Raw genomic sequence first — 14,995 nt, 5'->3', positions numbered from 1 at the left:
TATACATTAGTTCTCTTTCCTTTCTCCATCTCTCTAACTTCTTGACAACTTCATCCAACTTCTCCTTTTTTACAGCCTCTGTTAAAGAGGTAACCCTTCTCCATGCCAAGACCAACCAGTCTCTCTCTCTCTCTCTCTCTCTCTCTCTCTCTCTCTCTCTCTCTCTCTCTCCCCCCTCTCTTCCTCCTTACATCCCTTTTTTGTTCTCTTACTCTGTCTCTCTCTATATATTTAAATCTGTCTTTTCATTCAGTCCCTTACTACTTGTTCCTTTTACATTGCCTACAAATATGCCCAGATTTCCCTCATACTTGAAAATTTTTCATGTCATTCTACTAACCCCTCAGGCTATTATTCTATTTATTCCCCAACTCCAATTTCACAAAATCACAGAAAAAAGTTATATCTCTTAGCTTTCATTATCACTTAAATAATTCACTTTTTAAACTCTCTAAAATCTAGTTTTTGACTTAATTACTGCAATGAAATATCTCCTAACAAATGTTTCAACAATCACTTAGTTCACAAGTCCATTGGTTGTTTACTTTGTTATTGTTTTTTTTTATCAATCTTAATCCTTTTTTAACCTCTCTGGTTTTCCTCCTGTCTGTCCAGTAGCACTCTAGAGTCCTTTGCTACATATGTAACGTAGTCAGTGTGTGCCAGGGGGCTTTTCTAAGTCCCCTTCTCAATTCTCTCTCTACTTTATCTTTATAAATTGTTATTTTCTCTAAACAGATGACATGTCTCTATGTATCTGTTTGTATCTTGTCTCTATCTAGAACACCAAGCCTACATTTCCAGAAAATCTTTTTGACATTTCAAATTGGATTTCTCAACTTAAATTCAACATGTTCAAGGCAACATGCTCTTATATTTCTCCCTAAATCTACCACTTCTCCACAGTTCCTTACTCCTCTCAATTAGTATTACCATCACACAATTTGAATACTAGCAAGTAATTCCTTTTTTTCCCTCTATTTTATTTTTTTATTAAAGATTTTATTTATTTTGAGTTTTACAATTTTTCCCCTAATCTTACTTCCCTCCTCCACCCCCCACCCCCCACAGAAGGCAATTTGTCAGTCTTTACATTGTTTCCATGGTATACATTGATCCAAATTGAGTGTGATGAGAGAGAAATCTCATCCTTAAGGAAGAAATAAAAAGTATAAGAGATAGCAAGATCAGACAATAAGATGTCAGGTTTTTTTCCCCTAAATTTAAGGTAATAGTCCTTGGTCTTTGTTAAAACTCCGCAGTTGTTTCTCTGGATACAGATGGTATTCTCCATCGCAGACAGCCTCAAATTGTCCCCAATTGCTGCACTGTTGGAATGAGGAAGTCCATCAAGGTTGATCATTGCCCCCAAGTTGCTGTTAGGGTGTACAGTATTTTTGTGGTTCTGCTCATCTCAGCATCAGTTCATGCAAATCTCTCCAGGCTTCCCTGAATTCCCATCCCTCCTGGTTTCTAATAGAACAATAGTGTGCCGTGACATACATATAACACAGTTTGCTAAGCCATTTCCCAATTGAAGAACATTTATTGGATTTCCAATTCTTTGCCACCACAAACAGGGCTGCTATGAATATTTTTGTATGTGATGTTTTTACCCTTTTTCATCATCTCTTCGGGGTAGAGACCCAGTAGTGGTATTGCTGGGTCAAAGGGCATGCACATTTTTGTTGCCCTTTGAACATAGTTCCAAATTTCTCTCCAGAAAGTTTGCATGAGTTCACAGCTCCACCAACAATGTAATCAGTGTCCCAGCTTTCCCACAACCCTTCCAACAATGATCATTATCCTTTCTGGTCATATTGGCCAGTCTGAGAGGTGTGAGGTGGTACCTCAGAGAAGCTTTAATTTGCATTTCTCTAATAAGTAATGATTTAGAGCAATTTTTCATATGACTATGGATTGCTTTGATCTCCTCATCTGTAAATTGTCTTTGCTTATCCTTTGACCATTTGTCAATTGGAGAATGGCTTTTTTTAAAAATATGACTCAGTTCTCTGTATATTTTAGAAATGAGTCCTTTGTCAGAAGCATTAGCTGTAAAGATTGTTTCCCAGTTTACATTTCTTTTGATCTTGGTTACAGTGGTTTTGTCTGTGCAAAAACCTTTTAATTTAATGTAATTGAAATCATCTAGGTTGCTTTTAGTGATGTTCTCCATCTCTTCCTTAGTCATAAACTGCTTCCTTTTCCATAGATCTGATGGTAAACTAGTCCTTGATCTTTTAATTTGCTTATAGCATTGTTTTTTATGTCCAAATCCTGTATCCATTTGGGTCTTATCTTGTTATAGAGTGTGAGGTGTGGGTCTAATCTAAGTTTCTTCCATACTAACTTCCAATTTTCCCAGCAGTTTTTATCAGAGAAAGTTTTTATCCCAATAGCTGGATTCTTTGTGTTTATCAAACAGCAGATTACTCTAATAGTTTAGGAAGTAATTCTTGACCCTCCTCTCTCTCTCTCTCTCTCTCTCTCTCTTTCACACACACACACACACACCCCTCATATAATCTAATCAGTTGCCAAATCTTGTCACATCTACTGCCTTTAATCTCCTTTTCTCTTCATAAGGCCACCCCTATTAACGACCATCGTCAACTTTTGCTTGGGTTATTATAGTAGTCTCCCAATTGGTATTTTTTTCATGGTTCTCCTCTCTCATTTGCTAAAATGATTTTGTTAAAATACAGTTCTAATCACATCTGCTTTCTATATAGTAGCTCCCTAAATGGCATAGTAGATTGAGTTGAGTCTAAAGTCATGAAGAGTCACCTTTCTAAATTCAAATCTGACTTCAGATACTTACTTGCCATCCTTATTTGCTTCTGTTACTCCTCTGCAAAATGCTGGTGAAGAAAATAGCAAACCATTCCAATATCTTTCCCTGAAACCCTGAAAATGGAATCATGAAGAGATATAATTGAACTGATTACATAATAATTCCCTCTGGGATCAAATATAAACTCTTTTGTTTGGCATATAAAACTCTTTACAACCTTGTCTAACTTTTAGAATCTCAGAATCATCCTGGATCTGCCTCCACAAAGATTGTTCTTAGAGGCATACAGTAGAAAGCAAAGTAGCAAATAACCTAAGCCATCATATCAATTGTGCCACATTGGGAAGTCAATTTGGTAGGACCAATGCTATGTAGAAACTGCTTAGAGTGTGATCCCACTTTTCCCAGGGACTGAGATGGGATTGAGAAGAGTGTACCCTAAGTGCTGGAAAAAAATATTTGTAATTCTTTCTTGCTGTATTTTAGTAAATATCCTTTTCTAAAAAGCTAATTGATATGAATTAATTAAATTGAACTGGAACATGAATGACTAGAAATCAACAAGTGAGAACAGAATGGAATAAGGACTTAAGCTGAAAACATTAGAAAAAGATGCCCTCCCTGTTCCTCCTAGACACCCTAAAATCCAGAAGTGATGCAACCAGTCTCACTCCAGAAGACTAAAGTAAGAATCTTTCAAGTTCTTTTTCAGTGGTAACAGATCCTCTTTGACCCCATTGGGGTTTTCTTGACAAAGATACTGGAGTGGTTTTCCATTTCCTTTCCCAACTCATTTTACAGATGAAGAAATTGAACCAAACAGGGTTAAGTGACTTGTCCAGTATCACCCTTGTAAAAATTAATTTGAGAAGGTGTATTCTTTATCATGCCCTATACCAGAATGGTGGACTGATTTGAGATTACATTGTAAAATACAACTTATAAAGTTTAGTATCTTTATTATGCCAGTTTAGTGATTTTTATAACTTGGAGAAGTGAAGACATAGCCTCAACATGATCATTACTTGCAAGTTTAAGGAACCATTCCTTAGAAAATGAATTATATTTGTTCTACACTGTCTCTCTGGGGCATAATTTGTAGCAGTGATTGAAGGTTGCAAAGAAGAGGATTTGAGTTCAATGTTAACAAAAATTTTTTCTTTTGAATGTCTTTACATGACATTTAAAAACTTTGGAACAAATAAAATTGATACATCTAAGACTAGAAAAGCTGCAATTACTCTCCTCTTATTCAATTCAGTTCCTGATTCTAGACTACTTTTCTACTTCCAATCTGGGGGCTTTCTCTTTATTTTAAATTTTTTTTAAATTTATTTTTCAACTACATAAAACTGTAGTTTTCAAAAATCATTTTTGCAAGGTTATGAGTTATACCTTTTTTCTCTTCCCTATCCATCCCTTTTCTCCCCTGAAAGCAATCTAATACAGGCTCTACTGATGCATAGCCATGTTAAATATAGATCCATATTAATCATGTTCTAAAAGAAAAATCAAATTCAAATGGAAGGAAAAAAATTAGAGAGAGAAAAATGATATAATACATAAGATAACTTTGAAAAATTGAAGATAGTAACCTCTAATCTGCATTTACACTCCACAGTTCCTTCTCCGGGTATAGATGGTATTTTTCCATCACAAGTCTTTTAGGAATTGCTTTTGATTATTGTACTGCTGAAATGAACTAGTCCATCATAGTTGATCATAATCACAGAAACTTTTTTAAAACTCCTTAACATTTTATTTTCCCCAGTTACATGTAAAAAACAACTTTTAACTTTGGTTTTTAAAACTTTAAGTTCCAAATTCTCTCCTTTCCTCTCTACCTGTTCCCAGCCTCTCATTGAGAGGGCTAGAAATTGGATGTAGTTTATACATATGCAATCACAAAAACTTCTTAATTATTATAATCTATTCACATGTGGAAAAGGTTCCCCCTCCAGCAAGACAGTAGGACTCCTTATTGGAAATCTTTGAGCAAAGGCTGAAACTTCTATTAAATTCATCAATAATTTATTAAGGATTTTCCTTGTGTAAAACATCAGACTAGGCATAAAGCTAATGGAATAAATTAAAATATGTACCTGCTAGTCATGGAGAGAGAGGTTTTTTTTATTCAGAGACACTTTATGGTCTATGAGATTTCTCTTAACTAGGACATCCCATGATTCCAAAAATCACAGAGCTTGGAAGGAAATTTTCCACCCACCTTCAATCCCATATATATATATATATATATATATATATATATATATATATATATATATACACACACACACACACACACACACACACACACACACACACACAAACATGTCCAGTTCCCACATCAGATTCTTACCTAAGACCTTCAGCTTCATATCAGTTTCCTCTTGGTGAAAACAATTTTCAATGAGATACATATATCTTACATCCCAGAGTCCCACATCCAGCATCAGTCAGGGTGACTTTCCATTTTTGATAGCAACTCTCATCAGTTACATCCTCCTTTCATAATTAGGGTCCTGATCTCCAAATTGAAATCCTTCTCATTTCAAAAGAAATGTAAATACCTTATTGGATTGGAAACTGATCATGTCCACCTGCTGACCACACTGAGTTGGGGACAGATAACTCTACCTATCTCCTAAATGAGATCTAAATGAGTACTGTAGGTTCAGTCTCTGAGAACTGTCCTGTTCAATCAAGCCAGAAAGGTAGATTTAGGGTCAAAGAGAACAGTAGAGAGTAGAAGGAGTCATACTTAAGGGTATAAAAGGTACAAAATGAAGGAACTTTTGTACCAATGTGAAATGAGATAGTATGGAGGAAGGAAATCAGAGAGAGAAGTAAAGAAAGAAGGAATAAATTTTGAGGATAGTGAGAAAGATCTGGCAGAGAGAATTAGGAAAATTGAAAAAATTCTAAGGAAAGACTAGGAAAATATTAGATCTCTGGTTTGGGAGAATATGGGGAATATGGCAGCACAGAATTTCTATAGCTTCAAGTGTCAATTTTCAAAACTCCTATTTCACATCAAAAAACCCCAAAATAAGTTGAAGCAAATACTTACCTGAGGTCATCTGGGGCATCATGATGAGCTTCCATGTAAAACCTAGAGAGAAAGAATCCAAAAGGTCTGAGAATCTCCATCATACCTGGGAGATGATGAAAGGGAGGAAGAAGAGCCATTACTGATTAGGTAGGGTAGGGACAAGCGGGACAATATCTGTGACAGAAACACAAGACCCATTGATTGCTGGACCAATGGAGGATTAGTGTTTATGACAGGGAAAGAGAAGTTCTATGGCAATGATAAAAATATGGGCACTGTCTTTGATAAGGAAACTAGGCACCAGTGGTGATGAAAAAGACAAGGGAGCTTCAGTATGACAAAATTTCCAGAAAGTAATTGGGACAAGGTGATGGTGGAATCTGTGGAATAGATTAGAAATTCCAGACACTCATGCTATTCCTTATGCCTCAGCTATGTAATCAATCATGCTGTCCATAAAAACATGATGCCACCATATATAAAAACATGATGCCTCCTATAATCAAATATATTATTTCCTCACCTACCCAAATCTATTCTTTTTTATGCTTGTAAAATGATTTACTTAATTTAAAAGGGTCTTTTGGATAACTGAGGCAGTCTCAGACCCATTTATTAGTTGGTTTGTATTCAGCTAATAAACTATTAGCTTATTCAGAGAATAGATGTCTGTGTCTCTCTTTGTTAAATTTTACTCATGACAAATACATGGTGGAAGGTGAATCTAAGCTGGCTAAGATTAACTTCTTACTCTGAATATCTGGAGGTGAAACTATTTCTTCACCCCACCCCTAATAACCACAGAAAGTAACTTTTGTCCTGAATTTCCCTCAAATTATATCCTTATAATTGAAATATATGATTGGAATGGCTAGATATACTTTCAAGTATGATACTTCTTTTGAAGATAAGAGAATGAAAGAGTAAGCATCCATTGACTATAGTTCTTTTATAGCCACAGAGGTGGCACTCCAGTTTCATAGGTGTTGTGAGAAAAGGTATCTATTGATATCTCAGTAGTCTGAAACAAAATACCAGTCAAGTGGTCTTTGTTACATGCAGCAAAGAAAGCAGGGAGGGGAACTTGGAGTAAAGAGTAATATGACCAAGTGGGATTTATACCAGAAGTGCTAGACTGGTTCAGTATTGAGAAAATTATAACGGATCATATCCATAACAAAAGCAATCATATCATATGGTTGCATAAATAGGTGTAGAAAAAATTTTGACAAAACAGACCACTTATTCCTATTAAAGTCACTAGAAAGCATAAGAATAAATAAAATTTTTTCTAAAAATGAAGAATATTTATCTAAAACCAAGAGTAAGCATTAGCTGTAATAGTGAAAAACTAGAAGCTTTCCAATAAGATGATTAATTTAGCAAGGATGTCCATTATAACCATTACCATTCAACAATTTAATATTGTATTAGAAATAATTGAAATAAATTGAAGGAATAAGCATAGAAAATGAAGAAATAAAACCATCAAATTTTGCATATGAAATGATGATATATTTGCAGAACTCTACAGAATCAACTAAAAACTAGTTGAAATATTTAACAACCTTAACAATTATGGAGGATATAAAATAAACTCACACAAATCATCAGTCTTTTATATTATTGATAAAACTCAGAAGTAAGAGATAGACAGAATAGACTTGTTACCTTTCCATAGAAATAGAAAATATGAAAATAATACTAATAAATTTAATTTAATAAAATAATATTAAGGATAAATTATATATTTCTGAAATATTTCTTGGGAATCAATTCTAGAATTCAGAGTACCAGTTATATCTGTGCCCCAATAGACTATTAAAATTAGAAGAAAAACAGCTGAAAAAAGTTGAGAGTAATTGCATTCAATAAATAGTGTTAACAACCACAAAAATCCATTGTGTAAACAAGAAGTCAAAAACAAAGTAAATACTTTTGAACACCACTTTTAAATATAGATGAAAAAATTTCCTTCAAGGAAAGTGAATAACAATAGATCCTTCAACTGAATCAGAATTAAATAATTGGAGAAATATTAGTTGTTCATGGGTGGGGTAAAGTCAACATAATAAAAATGACATTTTTACCTACATTAATTTATATATCCAATGCCATCCCAATTAAATTGCCAAAAACTATTTTACTAAGTAACAAAAATAATAACAAAATTCATTAAAAAATAAAAGATTGGAAATACTAAAGGAACTAATAAAAATGCAAAGGAATGAAATTTAGCAGACTCAGAGCTTAAACTATATTATAAGGTAGTTTTAAGCAAAACCAACTGGTGTTAATTAAGAAATAGAAAAATATATCAGTGGAACAAAATAGACATACAAATTTCAGCAGCAGATAAGTATAGTAAACTCTTGTGTTTAATAAATATAAGAATTCATTATTGAGTTAAAAAAAGTTGTTGGGAGAGCTGGAAAGCACTATGTTCAAAACTGGGCATAGACCAGTATCTTAACACTATTTATCAAGATAAGGTAAAAATGAATACATGAACTAGATATAAAGAGAAATATTACAAGAAATTTTGAAGAACTTGGAATATATTACTTATCAGTTTTATGGATAGGTGAACAATATATGAATAAACAAGAGATAGAGAGCAGCACAAGGTGTGAAATAGATAATTTTGATTACTAGGGCATAAAAGGTGTCTAATTTGTTGGGTCTCTGAGTGCAGAATCATGGTGATATGTGCTACCACAGGAAAAGATTCTACAAGTTAGAGTTAAGTTCTCAGATTCTTTGGGAAGGCATACTCACCTCCTTGTCTATGTTGAGTTGAGCTAAGGCTATGCCAGGTACCTGTGGTTGCTAAGCTGTGTGTGAAGACTCTTTACTGAAGATCATCCCTCTATAAGATGGTGCCTCCTGGATGCTGCCTCAGTTAACAACCAGAGGTGATAAGAGTCAAAACCCTTGTCTGCAAATTTCACTCCTGTCTCCTCTGCTCACTTCCCACAAAACTTTTCTTTCTCCAAAAGCAGGGCATGGGCAGATACTTTTGATTGCAATTGCTGACAAAGGGAGGTGCCCTGGAACTGAGATAGATTTTTCCAGTTCCCATCAACACCTTCTAAAAGTTGCTCCCAAACTGCCTTTATTATCTGCAGGATGTGACCAACTGCAACTACTCTTCATGCTCTCCTTCCTGGTTCTATATATTGACTGCTTTTTTCAGTTCTGTAAAGGTGCCTATTCAATACCATCCCTATTTCTTTTCATTTTTAAAAAGAACTACACCTTATCCCAATGTCTTTCAAGAATCTCTCTATTTGACTCTGTCTGTCTCTTTTTATCTTTCTCTCATTCTCAGTGTAAGGCTGAATCTCTTTTTTTTTCTCACAGGGATAGGAAACTTCTCCCTGGATACCTGGTTACTATGACCTTGGGATGATGTGTTTGACTGTCTTCCCTTCTTTCCAGTCATCTAGTTTCCCCTCTCCTCCATAGCCTAGGTGAACTTCCAAAGTATTCTCTCCCCAAATTTCCCCAAGCTTTCTTGCCTTTGGGCCTGAGTGTAAGCCAGATCCTTCTTTCCAGACCCTCCCTTCCAGACCCTCCCTTCTAAGGTGTCTCTACTAGAGTTCTAGATAATAATGAGAGATATAGCTACATATTTTCTCTCCCAGTCTTACTGCCCTCTTTCTCACACCCTTTTTATCTCCAAAGATTGGGAATTCCAGTTATTATTTTTTTTAGAATAAATCTTAATTTCTCAACATCTTACCCATCTTCAAACCTCCTCTCTTCCTCCTTCTCCTAGGAAATACTTGACAGCCATATACACTAATATAATAGTTGAAGGCCCTACAACATTTCAAGATGAGAAATGATTAGACCTGAAAAAGATCATAAACTTCTAAAATAATGCATTTTATTTTATGCTGTACATTCCTCAGCCCTCACACTCCACCCTAAACTCCTGCTTGCCCAGATATACCAGTTCCATTGTGAGGGTGAGGCAGAAAAGCAGCACAGTCATCCTCCACTTTCAGTAAACTCTCCAACTGGAGAAAGATGGAAAAGGAGTCAAACTTCTATTCTCACAATCTAGAGGTCTATATATCTCTTTTATCAAAATGACCCTATGGTATACTAGGGTAGCATTACCATTTTACAGATGAGGAAATTAAGAATAAGAGAGAGGGAGGGACTTTTCACTGGGTCTCCTGAATACTCTATTGTGACCTTTTAAAAAACTATGGAATGGAGAAGTGGAGTCAAGGTATTGGAAAAGCAAGAATCAGTACTATACCCCCCCACCCCAACACATGCGTCCATCTACCAAACTCCTATAAACAAGTCTGGAAATTAAGCCAAACTAATCCTTACCACCCTTATTGGGATGGGATCAGGTGGTATAATTTTAGAAAAACTGGGGCTTATTAGAAGAGGAGTGAGGGGAGAGAACTTTCTAGACAGAGTTAAAGGCTCAGAAAGGGAAGAAAGAAACAGCAAGAAGGCCCATATGATGGGACTATGGACTATTTTTTGAGGGGGAGTAATAGTTAATAAGTGTAAGCCTTGTCCTCTTCAGGTTTCTAGCGATAGCCCTGAAAAGATGTGGTGATTCTCTAATGTCATTGGCTCAAATCCCACCTGTTTGGTTGCCCCTAAGATTATCAGTGGAGAATCAATTAGTCAGATAGCCATAAGTTGCTTGCAGAAAGGGAAAGGAGTATTTTACTAAGGTGTCATATTAAAAAGAGTTGACACAAAATATCTCTTCCCTATTTCTCAAGTCTGTGACACATTTTCCCATAAGGACACATAATCCCAGGCAAAGTGGACTCAAATTTAGAAAGCACATTTGATAAAACTAATTTCCAGATTTTGATTGTTGGAATGCTCAAGAAGAGCCCCATATAAGCATGATGAATATGTTTTTAGTCTGTCCTTGCATCTTTATGCAGATTCTGCCTTTAGAAGACCCAGAAACCCCACTAAGACCCTGATAGGAATATGAGAAGTTCAACATCCTCCAAACTCTTTGAACCTTGCAAGATCCTCAGTAAAAGAAGTGAGGAGAAGGATATAGAGTCAAGATCAAAGTTGAGGTCTTTCACTCTTATCTCCCCTAGACTATTTTTCCTAACAGATTTACTGGAAAGGTAGATCTGTTCCAATTTCTAGAATAACCTCCTATTCCCACTAACTCAATCCTTTTACATAATAACCAAAATGTAGAATGAAGTCTCAAAACTACTTGTCCATCATAATGGCACTTTACTAAATGACTTTCTATGACTTTTCCTTTATTTATTGTAAAGTACTTTGCTTGATTTCTTGATAGAAACATGTTTTCACAAAATTAAGGTGAAAGACTTAAATGGGTTTTGGATTCTAATCTAGTGCTCTCCTATAAAGGTAAATTGTAGCTAGGTTCTGAAGGAAATGAAGAATCAAACAAGAAATTTATTAGATGCATAGATTATTGAATTGAGAAATAATACAGTCAGATCTATGCTTTAGAAAAAATCACTTTGGCAACTCTGTAAACTGATGAAAAGTGAGACTTGAGGAGTTTATGACAAAGACCTGAATTAAGGCATGTTCAAGAGATTAGAGAAGTAGACTTATATGAAAGAAGTTCTGGAAGTTGAGTTAACAAGATTTGACAGCTGATTCAATGGGATATATGTGATGAGCAAGGAGTCAAAGATCCTTCCAGAGTCACCAAACAATGTGACTTTTATGATATTTAGGGAGACAGAGCCAAGATGGTATAGAAAAGGCCTGATTTCTCCCAAATTTCCATTCAATCTATTTTAAATTATTACTCAAATTAAATCTAGAGCAACAGAACTCACAAAAGGACAGGATAAAAAAAATTCCTGCCCAAGATAATTTAAAAATACTGCTGAATAGATATGTTTCATTTAAGCAAAAAAAGAGTGTATCCCAGTATAGGCAGTGACTGGGCAAGACAGCAGGAAGTCCCTAACCCCAGCACAGATTAGCAATTGAGGTGACCCCAGCATTACAGGTCAAATAGATCAGAAAGCCAGCTATGAAGCCTCCAGGCCCCAGCATAGCAGGCACATGATTGGGATCAAGAAGCACAGTGTCCCTGACAGGGGAGGAGAGTTGTCAGGTCCAGGAGCAGGTCTCAACTTTAAAAGAAATTAAATAGGCTAAAAAATTAGCCAAAAAATACTAAAAAACCCCAAAACCTTGGTCTTACAAAGCTGCTATGGTGATATGGAAGATCAAAACCCAAATGGAGAAAAGAAAAAAGTATCAATATGCCCATTTACAAAGCTCAAAGGAAAAATATGCATTGGTTTCAGTTCTAAAAAGAAGTCCTAGAAGAGCTCAAAAAGAATTTTAAAAATCAAATTAGAGAAGTAGAAGAAAATTAGGAAAAATGAGATGCAAGAGAATCAAACAAATGGATTCAACAACTTGAAGTACAAAAACATGGGAAAAGGTGTACAAAAATTCATTGAGGAAAACAGCTCCTTCAAAAGAAGGAGTCAAATGATAAAGGAGATAGAAAAACCAACTGAAAAAAATCCTTAAAAATTAAAATAAGACAAGTGAAATCTAATGACTTTACAGGACAGTAAGACTCAATAAATCAAAACCAAAAAAATGAAAAAAATAGAAAATGTGAATTTACTCATTGGAAAAACAACTGACTGGGAAAATAGATTCCAGAGAAATAATTTAAGAATTTTTGTACTACCTGAAAACTATGAACAAAAAAAGAGTCTAAAAATTATTTTTCAAGAAATTATTAAGAACGGGTACAGTCAAGATGGTGGAGAGATGCCAACATGTTGCCTGAGTTGTTCCCAGCTTCCCTCTGAAACAATTTTATTTTTTAATTAATATTTTATTTTATTTTTCCAATTACATGTTGTGATAGTTTTTCAACATTGATTCACATGTGCATATTTTTAAGTTACATAATTTCCTTCCACCCTCCCTTCCCATCTCCCTTCCCCCATCAGCAAATGATCTGGCAAATATTGTACAAACACATTTTCTATATAAGGAATTAAGATTAAGGGAAAAGAAAGAAAGCCATGAATTAAGAAAGAAAAACAAGAGAAAATTTAAAAAGTGAATGAAGTTTATTCAGGTTTTGTAGTTTTGTTTTTCTTCCTCTGGATGTGAATAACCTTGTCCATAACAAGTTTTCTAGGGTTGTCCTAGTTCTCTGAACTGCTGAGAGGAGCTGCAACCATTAAGATTTATTAACTCACAATGTTGTTATTAATGTTCAGAATGTTCTCTTGATTCTGTTCCCTTTGCTCAGTATCAGTTCCTATAATTTGTTCCATGCATAATTCATTCAACCATTCATGGTTTCTTATAGAACAATAGTACTTCATAAGATTCAAATAAGATAACTTGTGAATCCAACCATTCCTCAATTGATGGGCATCCCCTCAATTTCCAGTTCTTTGTTACTACAAAAAGAACTGCTATGAATGTTTTGGAATGTGGAACTTTTCTAATTTTTTTAATGATTTCTTCTGAATATAGAACTAGAATTGGTATTACTGGATTAAAGGGTATTATCAGTTTTATTGCTCTTTGGGCTGGTACCATATTACTCTCCAAAATGGTTGGATCAGTTCACAACTCCACCAACATGCATTAATGTCCCAATCCTCCTACACTCTCCTACATTGATCATTTCCCCTTTTTATCATCTTAGCTAATATGATCAGTGTGAGGTGAAACCTCATAGTTGTTCTCATTTGCATTTATCTAATCAGAATTGATTTAGAGTATTTTATATGGTTATATATATATATATATATATATATATCTTTAATTTCTTCATTTGAAATTTGTCTGTTCATATCCTTTGACCATTTATCAATTGGGGAATGACTTGTGACCTTATAAACTGCAATTCTCTATATACTTTAGAAATGAGACTTTTATTAGAGCCCATAATTGTAAAACTTGTTTTCCAGCTTTCTGTTTCTCTTTTAATCTTGAAAGCATTGATTTTATTAATGCAAAAATTGTTTAATTTAATATAGTCAAAATCCTCTATTTTGCAATTGATAATGTATTCTATTTCTTGCTTGGTCATAAATTTCTCCCCTTTCTAAAGATCTGACAGATAGAGTATCTCTTCATCTGTTAATTGGTCTATGGTATCATTCTTTATGTTTAAATCCTGTACCCATTTTTTCATTTATTACCATTTTATTTGTTGTCCAGTTATATACAATAGTAATATATACCTATCATTTTTTGTAAGGTTTTGAATTTTACAATCCCCCCAAAGACTGTCTGATAGTCTGTACATTGTTTCCATGCTGTACATTGATGTAAATTGAATGTTATAAGAGTAAACATAAGAGAAAGCATAAAACCCCTCTCCCAAGAAGATGAGAAACCTCAAGAATAGAAAGAAAGAAAGAAAGAAAGAAAGAAAGAAAAAGAAAGAAAGAAAGAAAGAAAGAAAGAAAGAAAGAAAGAAAGAAAGAAAGGAAGGAAGGAAGGAAGGAAGGAAGGAAGGAAGGAAGGAAGGAAGGAAGGAAGGAAGGAAGGAAGGAAGGAAGGAAGGAAGGAAGAAAGGGAAAAAAAATTTTGTGTTCAGATTCCAATGGTTCTGTCTCTGGGGTGAGTTTCTTTCTTTCTCTTAAGTCCACCAGAGAAGATGTTAGCACAGTTGCTCTTACTAGCTGTACCTCCCCACTCTCATTTATTCAATTCTTTCTCTCCATTCATCCTGGCCCTGTTCAAAAGTGTGTTGAATCTGAGTACCCTCTCCCTTGATTTTCCCTCTCTTCTATCATCTATTCCCCCCTTCCCTCCCCCCATCCCCCTTATTCCATCCCTTTCTTCTCATTTTTCTCTAGGGTAAGATAAATTTCCTCACCCTATTAAGTGTGCATGTTATTTCCTCTCTGAGCCATTTCTGATGAGAATGAAGCCTCACTCATTCCCCCTTGCCTTTCCCCTTTCTATTCAACTGAAAAAGCTTTTTCTCGACTCTTATGTGAAATTTCTTAGCTTCTTCTTCATCTCCTTTTCCTTCCTCCCAGTACTTTCCTTTATCACCCATTGACTCCATCATTTTACTATATTATACAATTATATTCCACTCCTTCCTATGTCCTGTCTATATATGCTCCTTCTAATAGCTCTTATAAACG

The 14,995-nt window shown here is 34.9% G+C and overlaps 1 long non-coding RNA gene across 2 annotated transcripts; it reads right to left on the bottom strand.

The window, feature by feature from the left end:
- Positions 1–483: 483 nt before the first annotated feature.
- LOC141500195 (uncharacterized) lies at positions 484–9,220 on the bottom strand. Of its 2 annotated transcripts, none has more exons than XR_012471886.1 (4): positions 8,628–9,220; positions 5,868–5,952; positions 2,825–2,910; positions 484–1,328 (listed from the first exon to the last, which is right to left on the bottom strand). It is a non-coding gene; the product is annotated as an uncharacterized LOC141500195 (long non-coding RNA). The 2 variants fall into 2 exon arrangements; XR_012471885.1 differs by having other exon boundaries at positions 5,868–5,909; positions 8,628–9,214.
- Between the last annotated feature and the right edge of the window lie 5,775 nt (positions 9,221–14,995).

Source organism: Macrotis lagotis, chromosome X (assembly GCF_037893015.1).
Source record: "Macrotis lagotis isolate mMagLag1 chromosome X, bilby.v1.9.chrom.fasta, whole genome shotgun sequence".
Lineage (NCBI taxonomy): Eukaryota > Metazoa > Chordata > Mammalia > Peramelemorphia > Peramelidae > Macrotis > Macrotis lagotis.
This window is presented reverse-complemented; position numbering and strand designations above follow the sequence as displayed.